The sequence below is a fragment of the Triticum aestivum genome, chromosome 6D, assembly GCF_018294505.1.
Source record: "Triticum aestivum cultivar Chinese Spring chromosome 6D, IWGSC CS RefSeq v2.1, whole genome shotgun sequence".
NCBI classification, from domain to species: Eukaryota; Viridiplantae; Streptophyta; class Magnoliopsida; order Poales; family Poaceae; genus Triticum; species Triticum aestivum.
This window is the reverse complement of record NC_057811.1, coordinates 466783174-466797316: the sequence shown is the minus strand read 5'-3', so window position 1 is coordinate 466797316 and position 14143 is coordinate 466783174.

Here is a 14143-nt window from a genome sequence, read left to right as displayed (position 1 = left end):
GACTAAAAGATCAACTGATCAACTTGTGTGTCTTGGGGTGCCCCCTGCTCCCGTATATAAAGGAGCAAGGGGGGGAGGCCGGCCGGCCCTAGGAGGGCGTGCCAAGAGGAGGAGTCTTCCTCCTAGTGGGAGTAGGACTCCCCTTTCCTTGTCCCACTAGGAGTGGGGAGGAAGGAGTGGGAGAGGGGGAAGGCAAGGGGGGCGCCGCCCCACTTCTTGTCCTATTCGGACTCAAGGGGAGGGGGCGCGCGGCCTGCCTTGGCCCGCCCCTCTCTCTCTCTCCCCACCAGGGCCCATCAAGGCCCATGAGCCCCCGGGAGGTTCCGGTAACCCCTCCGGCACTCCGGTTTTGTCCGAGATCACCCGAAACTCTTTCGGTGTCCGAATATAGTTGTCCAATATATCAATCTTTATGTCTCGACCATTTCGAGACTCCTCGTCATGTCCGTGATCACATCCGGGATTCCGAACTATCTTCGGTACATCAAAACACATAAACTCATAATACCGATCGTCACCGAACGTTAAGCGCGGACCCTACGGGTTCAAGAACTATGTAGACATAACCGAGACACGTCTCTGGCCAATAACCAATAGCGGAACCTGGATGCTCATATTGGTTCCTACATATTCTACGAAGATCTTTATCGGTCAAATCGCATAACAACATACATTGTTCCCTTTGTCATCGGCATGTTACTTGCCCGAGATTCGATCGTCGGTATCTCAATACCTAGTTCAATCTCGTTACCGGCAAGTCTCTTTACTCGTTCCGTAATACATCATCCCGCAACTAACTCATTAGTTGCATTGCTTACAAGGCTTATTATGATGTGCATTACCGAGAGGGCCTAGAGATACCTCTCCGACAATCGGAGTGACAAATCCTAATCTCGATCTATGCCAACTCAACAAGTACCTTCGGAGACACTTGTAGAGCACATTTATAATCACCCAGTTATGTTGTGACGTTTGGTAGAACACAAAGTGTTCCACCGGTATTCGGGAGTTGCATAATCTCATAGTCATACGAACATGTATAAGTCATGAAGAAAGCAATAGCAACATACTAAACGATCAAGTGCTAAGCTAACGGAATGGGTCATGTCAATCACATCATTCTCTAATGATGTGATCCCGTTAATCAAATGACAACTCATGTCTATGGCTAGGAAACTTAACCATCTTTGATTCAACGAGCTAGTCAAGTAGAGGCATACTAGTGAAGCTCTGTTCATCTATGTATTCACACATGTACTAAGTTTCCGGTTAATACAATTCTAGCATGAATGATAAACATTTATCATGATATAAGGAAATATAAATAACAACTTTATTATTGCCTCTAGGGCATATTTCCTTCAGTCTCCCACTTGCACTAGAGTCAATAATCTAGTTCACATCACCATGTGATTTAACACCAATAGTTCACATCACCATGTGATTAACACCCGTAGTTCACATCACCATGTGACCAACACTCAAAGGGTTTACTAGAGTCTTTAATCTTAGTTCACATCGCCATGTGATTAACACCCAAAGAGTACTAAGGTGTGATCATGTTTTGCTTGTGAGAGAGGTTTAGTCAATGGGTCTGCGACATTCAGATCCGTATGTATTTTGCAAATTTCTATGTCTACAATGCTCTGAACGGAGCTACTTTAGCTAATTGCTCCCACTTTCAATATGTATCCGGATTGTGAGTTAGAGTTATCCAGATCGGTGTCAAAGCTTCCATCGACGTAACTCTTTACGACGAACTCTTTATCACCTCCATAACCGAGAAATATTTACTTAGTCCTCTAAGGATAATTTTGACCGCTGTCCAGTGATCTACACCTAGATCAAAATTGTACTCCCTTGCCAAACTCAGGGCAGGGTATACAATAGGTCTCGTACACAGCATGGCATACTTTATAGAATCTATGGCTGAGGCATAGGGAATGACATTCATTCTCTCTCTATCTTCTGCCGTGGTCGGGCTTTGAGTCTTACTCAACTTCACACCTTGCAACATAGGCAAGAACTCTTTCTTTGACTGTTCCATTTTGAACTACTTCAAAAACTTGTCAAGGTAATGTACTCATTGAAAAAACTTATCAAGCGTCTTGATCTATCTCTATAGACTTTGATGCTCAATATGTAAGCAGCTTCACCGAGGTCTTTCTTTGAAAACCTCCTTTCAAACACTCCTTTATGCTTTCCAGAAAATTCTACATCATTTCGATCGACAATATGTCATTCACATATACTTATCAGAAAGGCTGTAGTACTCCCACTCACTTTCTTGTAAAGACAGGCTTCACCGCAAGTCTGTATAAAACTATATGATTTGATCAACTTATCAAAGCGTATATTCCAACTCTGAGATGCTTGCACCAGTCCATATATGGATCACTGGAGCTTGCACATTTTGTTAGTACCTTTAGGATCAACAAAACCTTCTGGTTGCATCATATACAACTCTTCTTTAAGAAATCCATTAAGGAATGCAGTTTTGACATCCATTTGCCAATTTTCATAAAATGCGTCAATTGCTAACTTGATTCGGACAGACTTTAAGCATAGATACGAGTGAGAAACTCTCATCGTAGTCAACACCTTGAACTTGTCGAAAACCTTTTGCGACAATTCTAGCTTTGTAGATAGTAACACTACTATCAGCGTCCGTCTTCCTCTTGAAGATCCATTTAATCTCAATGACTCGTCGATCATCGGGCAAGTCAATCAAAGTCCATACTTTGTTCTCATACATGGATCCCATCTCAGATTTCATGGCCTCAAACCATTTCGCGGAATCTGGGCTCATCATCGCTTCCTCATAGTTCGTAGGTTCGTCATGGTCTAGTAACATGATTTCCAGAACAGGATTACCGTACCACTCTGGTGCGGAACGTGCTCTGGTTTACCTATGAGGTTCGATAGTAACTTGATCAGAAGTTACATGATCATCATCATTAGCTTCCTCACTAATTAGTGTAGGAGTCACAGGAACAGATTTCTGTGATGAACTACTTTCCAATAAGGGAGTAGGTACAGTTACATCATCAAGTTCTACTTTCCTCCCACTCACTTCTTTCGAGAGAAACTCCTTCTCTAGAAAGGATCCATTCTTAGCAATGAATAACTCGCCTTCGGATCTGTGATAGAAGGTGTACCCAATAGTTACTTTTGGGTATCCTATGAAGACGAACTTCTCCGACTTGGGTTTGAGCTTATCAAGATGAAACTTTTTCACATAAGCATCGCAACTCCAAACTTTAAGAAACTACAGATTAGGTTTCTTGCTAAACCACAGTTCATACGGTGTCATTGATACGTCTCCAACGTATCTATAATTTTTTATTGTTCCATGCTATATTATATTCTGTTTTGGACATTAATGGGCTTTATTATACACTTTTATATTATTTTTAGGACTAACCTATTAACCGGAGGCCCAGCCTAGAATTGCTGTTTTTTTGCCTATTTCAGAGTTTCGCAGAAAAAGAATATCAAACGGAGTCGAAATGGAATGAAACCTTAGGGAACGTGATTTTCGGAACGAACGTGATCCAGAGGACTTGGACCCTACGTCAAGACATCAACCAGGAAGGCACGAGGTAGGGGGGCGCGCCTAACCCCCCAGGGCGCGCCCTCCACCCTCGTGGGCCCCATGTTGCTCCACCGACGTACTCCTTCCTCCTATATATACCTACGTACCCCCAAACTACCAGATACGGAGCCAAAAACCTAATTCCACCGCCGCAACCTTCTGTACCCGTGAGATCCCATCTTGGGGCCTTTTCCGGAGCTCCGCCGGAGGGGGCATCGATCACGGAGGGCTTCTACATCAACACCATAGCCTCTCCGATGATGTGTGAGTAGTTTACCTCAGACCTTCGGGTCCATAGTTATTAGCTAGATTGGCTTCTTCTCTCTTTTTGGATCTCAATACAATGTTCTCCCCCTCTCTCGTGGAGATCTATTCGATGTAATCTTCTTTTGCGGTGTGTTTGTTGAGACCGATGAATTGTGGGTTTATGATCAAGTTTATCTATGAACAATATTTGAATCTTCTCTAAATTATTTTATGTATGATTGGTTATCTTTGCAAGTCTCTTCGAACTATCAGTTTGGTTTGGCCTACTAGATTGATCTTTCTTGCAATGGGAGAAGTGCTTAGCTTTGGGTTCAATCTTGCAGTGTCCTTTCCCAGTGACAGTAGGGGCAGCAAGGCACGTATTGTATTGTTGCCATCGAGGATAACAAGATGGGGTTTATATCATATTGCATGAGTTTATCCCTCTACATCATGTCATCTTACTTAAAGCGTTACTCTGTTCTTATGAACTTAATACTCTAGATGCATGCTTGATAGCGGTCGATGTGTGGAGTAATAGTAGTAGATGCAGGCAGGAGTCGGTCTACTTTTGTCGGACGTGATGCCTATATACATGATCATACCTAGATATTCTCATAACTATGCTCAATTCTGTCAATTGCTCAACAGTAATTTGTTCACCCACCGTAATACTTATACTCATGAGAGAAGCCACTAGTGAAACCTATGGCCCCGGGTCTATTTTCCATCATATTAATCTTCCAACAACAAGCTATTTCCATTGCCTTTTATTTTGCTTTTATTTTACTTTACATCTTTATCATAAAAATACCAAAAATATTATCTTATCATATCTATCAGATCTCACTCTCGTAAGTGACCGTGAAGGGATTGACAAGCCCTTTATTGCGTTGGTTGCGAGGATTTATTTGTTTGTGTAGGTGCGAGGGACTTGTGCGTGGCCTCCTACTGGATTGATACCTTGGTTCTCAAAAACTGAGGGAAATTCTTACGCTACTTTGCTGCATCACCCTTTCCTCTTCAAGGGAAAACCAACGTAGTGCTCAAGAGGTAGCAAGAAGGATTTCTGGCGCCGTTGCCGGGGAGTATACACAAAAGTCAACATACCAAGTACCCATCACAAACCCTTATCTCCCGCATTACATTATTTGCCATTTGCCTCTCGTTTTCCTCTCCCCCACTTCACCCTTGCCGTTTTATTCGCCCTTTCTTTTCCGTGCGCCTCTTTCCCGTTTGCTTGTCGTTATGGCTAGTCCCCTATAAGCTCTGTTGTCCCCTGAGTTTGAAGTCTTTCACTTCAAACAAAGACAAGGAGAAAACTTAAAAGATGCCTCGTTTAGAATGATGGAGTCTTACGGTAATTGTACCTTTGAAGTGAACCTTAGAATTTTGCCTCGCAATTTTTATGTTGGATTAAATATGTCTCATAGACAAATCTTGGATTGCGTTTCCAAAGGCAATTTTATTGAAATTGATCCCCATATTGCACATGAATTTATAGAAGGTATAGTGGGAACACTACCTCAACAAAAGGGGCCTCATCATACCCAGGAAGAAACACAAGTTTTTGATAAAATTTGCGAAGTAACGAAATTTTTACAAAAAGCTCTTGAACCCCTTAAGGGAGTTAGTGGAAATCTTCACCGCATGAATACGTTGATTACTCTTTGCAATAAGTGGTTGGATTCTTTAGATCTGAAAATATCAAAACATGAGGGGAAGCGTAAAGAACCTCCCGGATTCGAGCATAACTCCACTAAGAAATTAAAAACCCAGGATGGCAATACCTAGATCTATCCTTGCTTTTATGCCTAGCTGGGGGCGTTAAACGATAGCGCTTGTTGGGAGGCACCCAATTTTATTTTTAGTTTTTTAGTTTTTGCTTCTGTTTAGGAATAAATATTTGCTCTAGCCTCTGGTTAGATGTATATTTATGTTTTAATTAGTGTTTGTGCCAAGTTAAACTTATAGGATCTTCTTGGATGATAGTTATTTGATCTTGCAGAAAATTCCAGAAACATTCTGTTCACGAAAATAATTGTTAAATATCACCAGAACGTGATAAAATATTGATTCCAATTGCTGCTGATCAATAAACAAATTGTCTAGGTCGTCCTATTTTGGCTTAATTTTTTGAGTTCCAGAAGTTTGCGTTAGTTACAGATTACTACAGACTGTTCTGTTTTTGACAGATTCTGTTTTTCGTGTGTTGTTTGCTTATTTTGATGAATCTATGGTTAGTAAAAGAGTTTATAAACCATAGATAAGTTGGAATACAGTAGGTTTAACACCAATATAACTAAAGAATGAGTTCATTACAGTACCTTGAAGTGGTGTTTTGTTTTCTTTCGCTAACGGAGCTCACGAGATTTTCTGTTAAGTTTTGTGTTGTGAAGTTTTCAAGTTTTGGGTAAAAGATTTGATGGATTATGGAACAAGGAGTGGCAAGAGTCTAAGCTTGGGGATGCCCATGGAACCCCAAGATAATCTAAGGACACAAAAAAGCCAAAGCTTGGGGATGCCCCGGAAGGCATCCCCTCTTTTGTCTACTTCCATCGGTAACTTACTTGGAGCTATATTTTTATTCACCACATGATATGTGTTTTGCTTGGAGCGTCTTGTATTATTTGAGTCTTTATTTGTTAGTTTACCACAATCATCTTTGCTGTACACACCTTTTGATGAGAGACACACATGATTCGGAATTGATTAGAATATTCTATGTGCTTCACTTATATCTTTTGAGCTATATAGTTTTTGCTCTACTGCTTCACTTATATCTTTTAGAGCACGGTGGTGGATTTGTTTTATAGAAACTATTTTTCTCTCATGCTTCACTTATATTATTTTGAGAGTCTTAAACATCATGGTAATTTGCTTAATCCTAATATGCTAGGTATTCAAGACTAGTAAAAACTTTCTTATGAGTGTGTTGAATACTAAGAGAAGTTTGATGCTTGATGATTGTTTTGAGATATGGAGGTAGTGATATTAAAGTTGTGCTAGTTGAGTAGTTGTGAATTTGAGAAATACTTGTGTTGAATTTTGCAAGTCCCGTAGCATGCACGTATGGTAAACGTTATGTAACAAATTTGAAACATGAGGTGTTCTTTGATTGTCCTCCTTATGAGTGGCGGCCGGGGACGAGCGATGGTCTTTTCCTACCAATCTATCCCCCTAGGAGCATGCGCGTAGTGCTTGGTTTTTGATGACTTGTAGATTTTTGCAATAAGTATGTGAGTTCTTTATGACTAATGTTGAGTCCATGGATTATATGCACTCTCACCTTTCCATCATTGCTAGCCTCTTCGGTACCGTGCATTGCCCTTTCTCACATTGAGAGTTGGTGCAAACTTCGCCGGTGCATCCAAACCCCGTGATATGATACGCTCTTTCACACATAAACCTCCTTATATCTTCCTCAAAACAGCCACCATACCTACCTATTATGGCATTTCCATATCCATTCCGAGATATATTGCCATGCAACTTTCCACCGTTCCGTTTATCATGACACGTTCATCATTGTCATATTGCTTTGCATGATCATGTAGTTGACATAGTATTTGTGGCAAAGCCACCATTCATAATTCTTTCATACATGTCACTCTTGATTCATTGCATATCCCGGTACACCGCCGGAGGCATTCATATAGAGTCATACTTTGTTCTAGTATCGAGTTGTAATCATTGAGTTGTAAATAAATAGAAGTTTGATGATCATCATTTTTAGAGCATTGTCCCAAGTGAGGAAAAAAAAGGGGAGAAAGGCCATAAAAAAAGAGAAGAAGGCCCAAAAAAATGAGAGAAAAAGAGAGAAGGGACAATGTTACTATCCTTTTACCACACTTGTGCTTCAAACTAGCACTATAATCTTCATGATAGAGAGTCTCTTGTTTTGTCACATTCATTTACTAGTGGGAATTTTTCATTATAGAACTTGGCTTGTATATTCCAACAATGGGCTTCCTCAAATGCCCTAGGTCTTCGTGAGCAAGCAAGTTGGATGCACACCCACTTAGTTTCTTTTGTTGAGCTTTCATACATTTATAGCTCTAGTGCATCCGTTGCATGGCAATCCCTACTCCTTGCATTAACATCAATCGATGGGCATCTCCATAGCTCATTGATTAGCCGCGTTGATGCGAGACTTTCTCCTTTTTTGTCTTCTCCACATAACCCCCATCATTATATTCTATTCCACCCATAGTGCTATATCCATGGCTCACGCTCATGTATTGCGTGAAGGTTGAAAAAGTTTGAGATTACTAAAGTATGAAACAATTGCTTGGCTTGTCATCGGGGTTGTGCATGATGAGAGCATTCTTGTGTGACGAAAATGGAGCATGACTAAACTATATAATTTTGTAGGGATGAGCTTTCTTTGGCCATGTTATTTTGAGAGGACATAATTGCTTAGTTAGTATGCTTGAAGTATTATTACTTTTATGTCAATATGAAGATTTATCTTGAATCTTTCAGATCTGAATATTCATACCACAATTAAGAAGAATTACATTGAAATTATGCCAAGTAGCATTCCACATCAAAAATTATGTTTTTATCATTTACCTACTCGAGGACGAGCAGGAATGAAGCTTGGGGATGACGTCTCCAATGTATCTATAATTTTTTTATTGTTCCATGCTATATTATATTCTGTTTTGGACATTAATGGGCTTTATTATACACTTTTATATTATTTTTGGGACTAACCTATTAACCGGAGGCCCAGCCCAGAATTGCTGTTTTTTGCCTATTTCAGAGTTTCGCAGAAGAAGAATATCAAACGGAGTCCAAACGGAATGGAACCTTCGGAACGTGATTTCGGAACGAACGTGATCCAGAGGACTTGGACCCTACGTCAAGACATCAACCAGGAAGGCACGAGGTAGGGGGCGCGCCTACCCCCCAGGGCGCGCCCTCCACCCTCGTGGGCCCCATGTTTCTCCACCGACGTACTTCTTCCTCCTATATATACCTACGTACCCCCAAACTACCAGATACGGAGCCAAAAACCTAATTCCACCACCGCAACCTTCTGTACCCGTGAGATCCCATCTTGGGGCCATTTCCGGAGCTCCGCCGGAGGGGGCATCGATCACGGAGGGCTTCTACATCAACACCATAGCCTCTCCGATGATGTGTGAGTAGTTTACCTCAGACCTTCGAGTCCATAGTTATTAGCTAGATGGCTTCTTCTCTCTTTTTGGATCTCAATACAATGTTCTCCCCCTCTCTCGTGGAGATCTATTCGATGTAATCTTCTTTTGCGGTGTGTTTGTTGAGACCGATGAATTGTGGGTTTATGATCAAGTTTATCTATGAACAATATTTGAATCTTCTCTGAATTCTTTTATGTATGATTGGTTATCTTTGCAAGTCTCTTCGAATTATCAGTTTGGTTTGGCCTACTAGATTGATCTTTCTTGCAATGGGAGAAGTGCTTAGCTTTGGGTTCAATCTTGCGGTGTCCTTTCCCAGTGACAGTAGGGGCAGCAAGGCACGTATTGTATTGTTGCCATCGAGGATAACAACATGGGGTTTATATCATATTGCATGAGTTTATCCCTCTACATCATGTCATCTTACTTAAAGCGTTACTCTGTTCTTATGAACTTAATACTCTAGATGCATGCTGGATAGCGGTCGATGTGTGGAGTAATAGTAGTAGATGCAGGCAGGAGTCGATCTACTTGTCTCGGACGTGATGCCTATATACATGATCATACCTATATATTCTCATAACTATGCTCAATTCTGTCAATTGCTCAACAGTAATTTGTTCACCCACCGTAATACTTATACTCATGAGAGAAGCCACTAGTGAAACCTATGGCCCCCAGGTCTATTTTTCCATCATATTAATCTTCCAACAACAAGCTATTTCCATTGCCTTTTATTTTGCTTTTATTTTACTTTGCATCTTTATCATAAAAATACCAAAAATATTATCTTATCATATCTATCAGATCTCACTCTCGTAAGTGACCGTGAAGGGATTGGCAACCCCTTTATTGCGTTGGTTGCAAGGATTTACTTGTTTGTGTAGGTGTGAGGGACTTGTGCGTGGCCTCCTATTGTATTGATACCTTGGTTCTCAAAAACTGAGGGAAATACTTACGCTACTTTGCTGCATCACCCTTTCCTCTTCAAGGGAAAACCAACGCAGTGCTCAAGAGGTAGCAGTCATCTCAACGGATTTAGATGGTGCCCTTTTTAACGTGAATGCAGCTGTCTCTAATGCATAACCCCAAAAATAGTGGTAAATCGGTAAGAGACATCATAGATTGCACTATATCAAATAAAGTACGGTTATGATGTTCAGACACATCATTATGCCGTGGTGTTCCAGGTGGCATGAATTTGTGAAACTGTTCCACATTGTTTTAATTGAAGACCAAACTCGTAACTCAAATATTCGTTTCCGTGATCAGATCGTAGAAACTTTATTTTCCTGTTACGATGATTTTCCACTTCACTCTGAAATTCTTTGAACTTTTCAAATGTTTCGGACTTATGTTTCATCAAGTAGATATACCCATATCTGCTCAAATCATCTGTGAAGGTCAGAAAATAACGATACCCACTGCGAGCCTCAACACTCATCGGACTGCATACATCAATATGTATTATTTCCAATAAGTCAGCCGCTCGCTCCATTGTTTCGGAGAACGGAGTCTTAGTCATCTTGCCCATGAGGCATGGTTCGCAAGAATCAAGTGATTCATAATCAAGTGATTCCAAAAGCCAATCAATATGGAGTTTCTTCATGCGCTTTACACCAATATGACCTAAACGGCAGTGCCACAAATAAGTTGCACTATCATTATTAACTTTCCATCTTTTGGCTTCAATGAATATGTGTATCACTAAGATCGAGATTCAATAAACCATTTACATTGGGTGTATGACCATAGAAGGTTTTATTCATGTAAACAGAATAACAATTATTCTTTGACTTAAATGAATAACCGTATCGCAATAAACATGATCTAATCATATTCATGCTCAACGCAAACACCAAATAACATTTAGTTTAGGTTCAACACCAATCCCGAAGGTAAAAGGGAGTGTGCGATGGTGATCTTATCAACCTTGGAATCACTTCCAACACACATCATCACCTCGCCCTTAACTAGTCTCTGTTTATTTTGCAACTCCCGTTTCGAGTTCCTAATCTTAGCAACTGAACCAGTATCAAATACCGAGGGGTTGCTATAAACACTAGTAAAGTACACATCAATAACATGTATATCAAATATACCTTTGTTCACTTTGCCATCCTTCTTATCCGCCAAGTATTCGGGGCAGTTCCGCTTCCAGTGACCATTTTCTTTGCAGTAGAAGCACTTAGTTTCAGGCTTGGGTTTAGCTTTGGGCTTCTTCATGGGAGTGGCAACTTGCTTGTCATTCTTCTTGAAGTTCTCTTTCTTTCCCTTGCCCTTTTACTTGAAACTAGTGGTCTTGTCAACCATCAACACTTGATACTTTTCTTGATTTCTACCTTCATCAATTTCAGCATCATGAAGAGCTTGGGAATTGTTTCCGTTATCCCTTGCATATTATAGTTCATCACGAAGTTCTAGTAACTTGGTGATAGTGACTAGAGAACTCTGTCAACCACTATCTTATCTGGAAGATTAACTCCCACTTGATTCAAGTGATTGTAGTACTCAGACATTCTGAGCACATGCTCACTAGCTGAGCTATTCTCCTCCATCTTGTAGGCAAAGTATTCGTCAAAGGTCTCATACCTTTCGACATGGGCATGAGTCTGAAATACTAATTTCAACTCTTGGAAGATCTCATATGCTCCGTGGCGTTTCAAAAACATCTTTCAAGCCCCGATTCTAAGCCGTAAAGCATGGTGCACTAAACTATCAAGTAGTCATCATATCGAGCTTGCCAAACGTTCATAACGTCCGTATTTGCTCCTGCAATCGGTCTGTCACCTAGCGGTGCATTAAGGACATAATACTTCTGTCCAGCAATGAGGATAATCCTCAGATCACGGATCCAATCCGCATCATTGCTACTAACATCTTTCAACTTAGTTTTCTCTAGGAACATATCAAAAATAAAACAGGGGAGCTAAACGCGAGTTATTGTTCTACAACATAGATATGCTAATAGTACCAGGACTAAGTTCACGATAAATTAAAGTTCAATTAATCATATTACTTAAGAACTCCCACTTAGATAGATATCCCTCTAATCATCTAAGTGATCACGTGATCCATATCAACTAAACCATGTATGATCATCACGTGAGATGGAGTAGTTTTCAATGGTGAACATCACTATGTTGATCATATCTACTATATGATTCATGCTCGACCTTTCGGTCTCAGTGTTCCGAGGCCATATCTGCATATGCTAGGCTCGTCAAGTTTAACCCGACTATTTTGCGTGTGCAAAACTGGCTTGCACCCGTTGTATGTGAACGTAGAGCTTATCACACCTGATCATCACATGGTGTCTCGGCACGACGAACTTTTGCAACGGTGCATACTCAGGGAGAACACTTGTACCTTGAAATTTAGTGAGAAATCATCTTATAATGCTACCGTCGATCTAAGCAAAATAAGATGAACAAAGGATAAACATCACATGCAATCAATATAAGTGATATGATATGGCCATCATCATCTTGTGCCTTTGATCTCCATCGCCAAAGCACCGTAATGATCACCATCGTCACCGGCGCGACACCTTGATCTTCATCGTAGCATCATTGTCGTCTCGCCAACTATTGCTTCTACAACTATCGCTACCGCTTAGTGATAAAGTAAAGCAATTACATGGCGGTTGCATTTCATACAATAAAGCGACAACCATATGGCTCCTGCCAGTTGCCGATAACTCTGTTACAAAACATGATCATCTCATTCAATAAAATTTAGCATCATGTCTTGACCATATCACATCACAACATGCCCTGCAAAAACAAGTTAGACGTCCTCTACTTTGTTGTTGCAAGTTTTACGTGGCTGCTACGGGCTGAGCAAGAACCGTTCTTACCTACGCATCAAAACCACAACGATATTTCGTCAAGTATGTGCTATTTTAAGCTTCACAAGGACCAGGCGTAGCCACACTCGATTCAACTAAAGTTGGAGAAACAGACACCCACCAGCCACCTGTGTGCGAAGCACGTCGGTAGAACCAGTCTCGCGTAAGCGTACGCGTAATGTCGGTCCAGGCCGCTTCATCCAACAATACCGCCGAATCAAAGTATGACATGCTGGTAAGCAGTATGACTAGTATTGCCCACAACTCACTTGTGTTCTACTCGTGCATATAACATCTACGCATAAACCTGGCTCGGATGCCACTGTTAGGGAACGTAGTAATTTCAAAATTTTCCTACGCACACACAAGATCATGGTGATGCATAGCAACGAGAGGGGAGAGTGTCGTCCACGTACCCTCGTAGACCGTAAGCGGTAGCGTTATGACAATGCGGTTGATGTAGTCGTACGTCTTCACGATCGACCGATCCTAGTACCGAACGTACGACACCTCCGTGATCTACACACGTTCAGCTCGGTGACGTCCCACGAACTCACGATCCAGTAGAGCTTCGAGGGAGAGTTCCGTCAGCACGACGGCGTGATGATGGTGATGATGATGCTACCGACGCAGGGCTTCGCCTAAGCACCGCTACGATATGATCGAGGTGGATTATGGTGGAGGGGGGGCACCGCAGACGGCTAAAAGATCAACTGATCAACTTGTGTGTCTTGGGGTGCCCCATGCCCCCGTATATAAAGGAGCAAGGGGGGAGGCCGGTCGGCCCTAGGAGGGTGCGCCAAGAGGAGGAGTCCTCCTCCTAGTTGGAGTAGGATTCCCCTTTCCTAGTCCCACTAGGAGGGGGAAGGAGTGGGAGAGGGGGAAGGCAAGGGGGGCGCCGCCCCCCCTTCCTTGTCCTATTCGGACTCAAGGGGAGGGGGCACGTGGCCTGCCCTGGCCGGCCCCTCTCTCTCCACTAGGGCCCATTAGCCCCTGGGGGGTTTCGGTAACCCCTCCGGCACTCCGGTTTTCTCTGAGATCACCCGAAACTCTTCCGGTGTCCGAATATAGCTGTCCAATATATCAATCTTTATGTCTCGACCATTTTGAGACTCCTCGTCATGTCCATGATCACATCCGGGACTCCAAACTATCTTCGGTACATCAAAACACATAAACTCATAATACCGATCGTCACCGAACGTTAAGCGTGCGGACCCTATGGGTTCGAGAACTATGTAGACATGACTGAGACACGTCTCCGGCCAATAACCAATAGCTGAA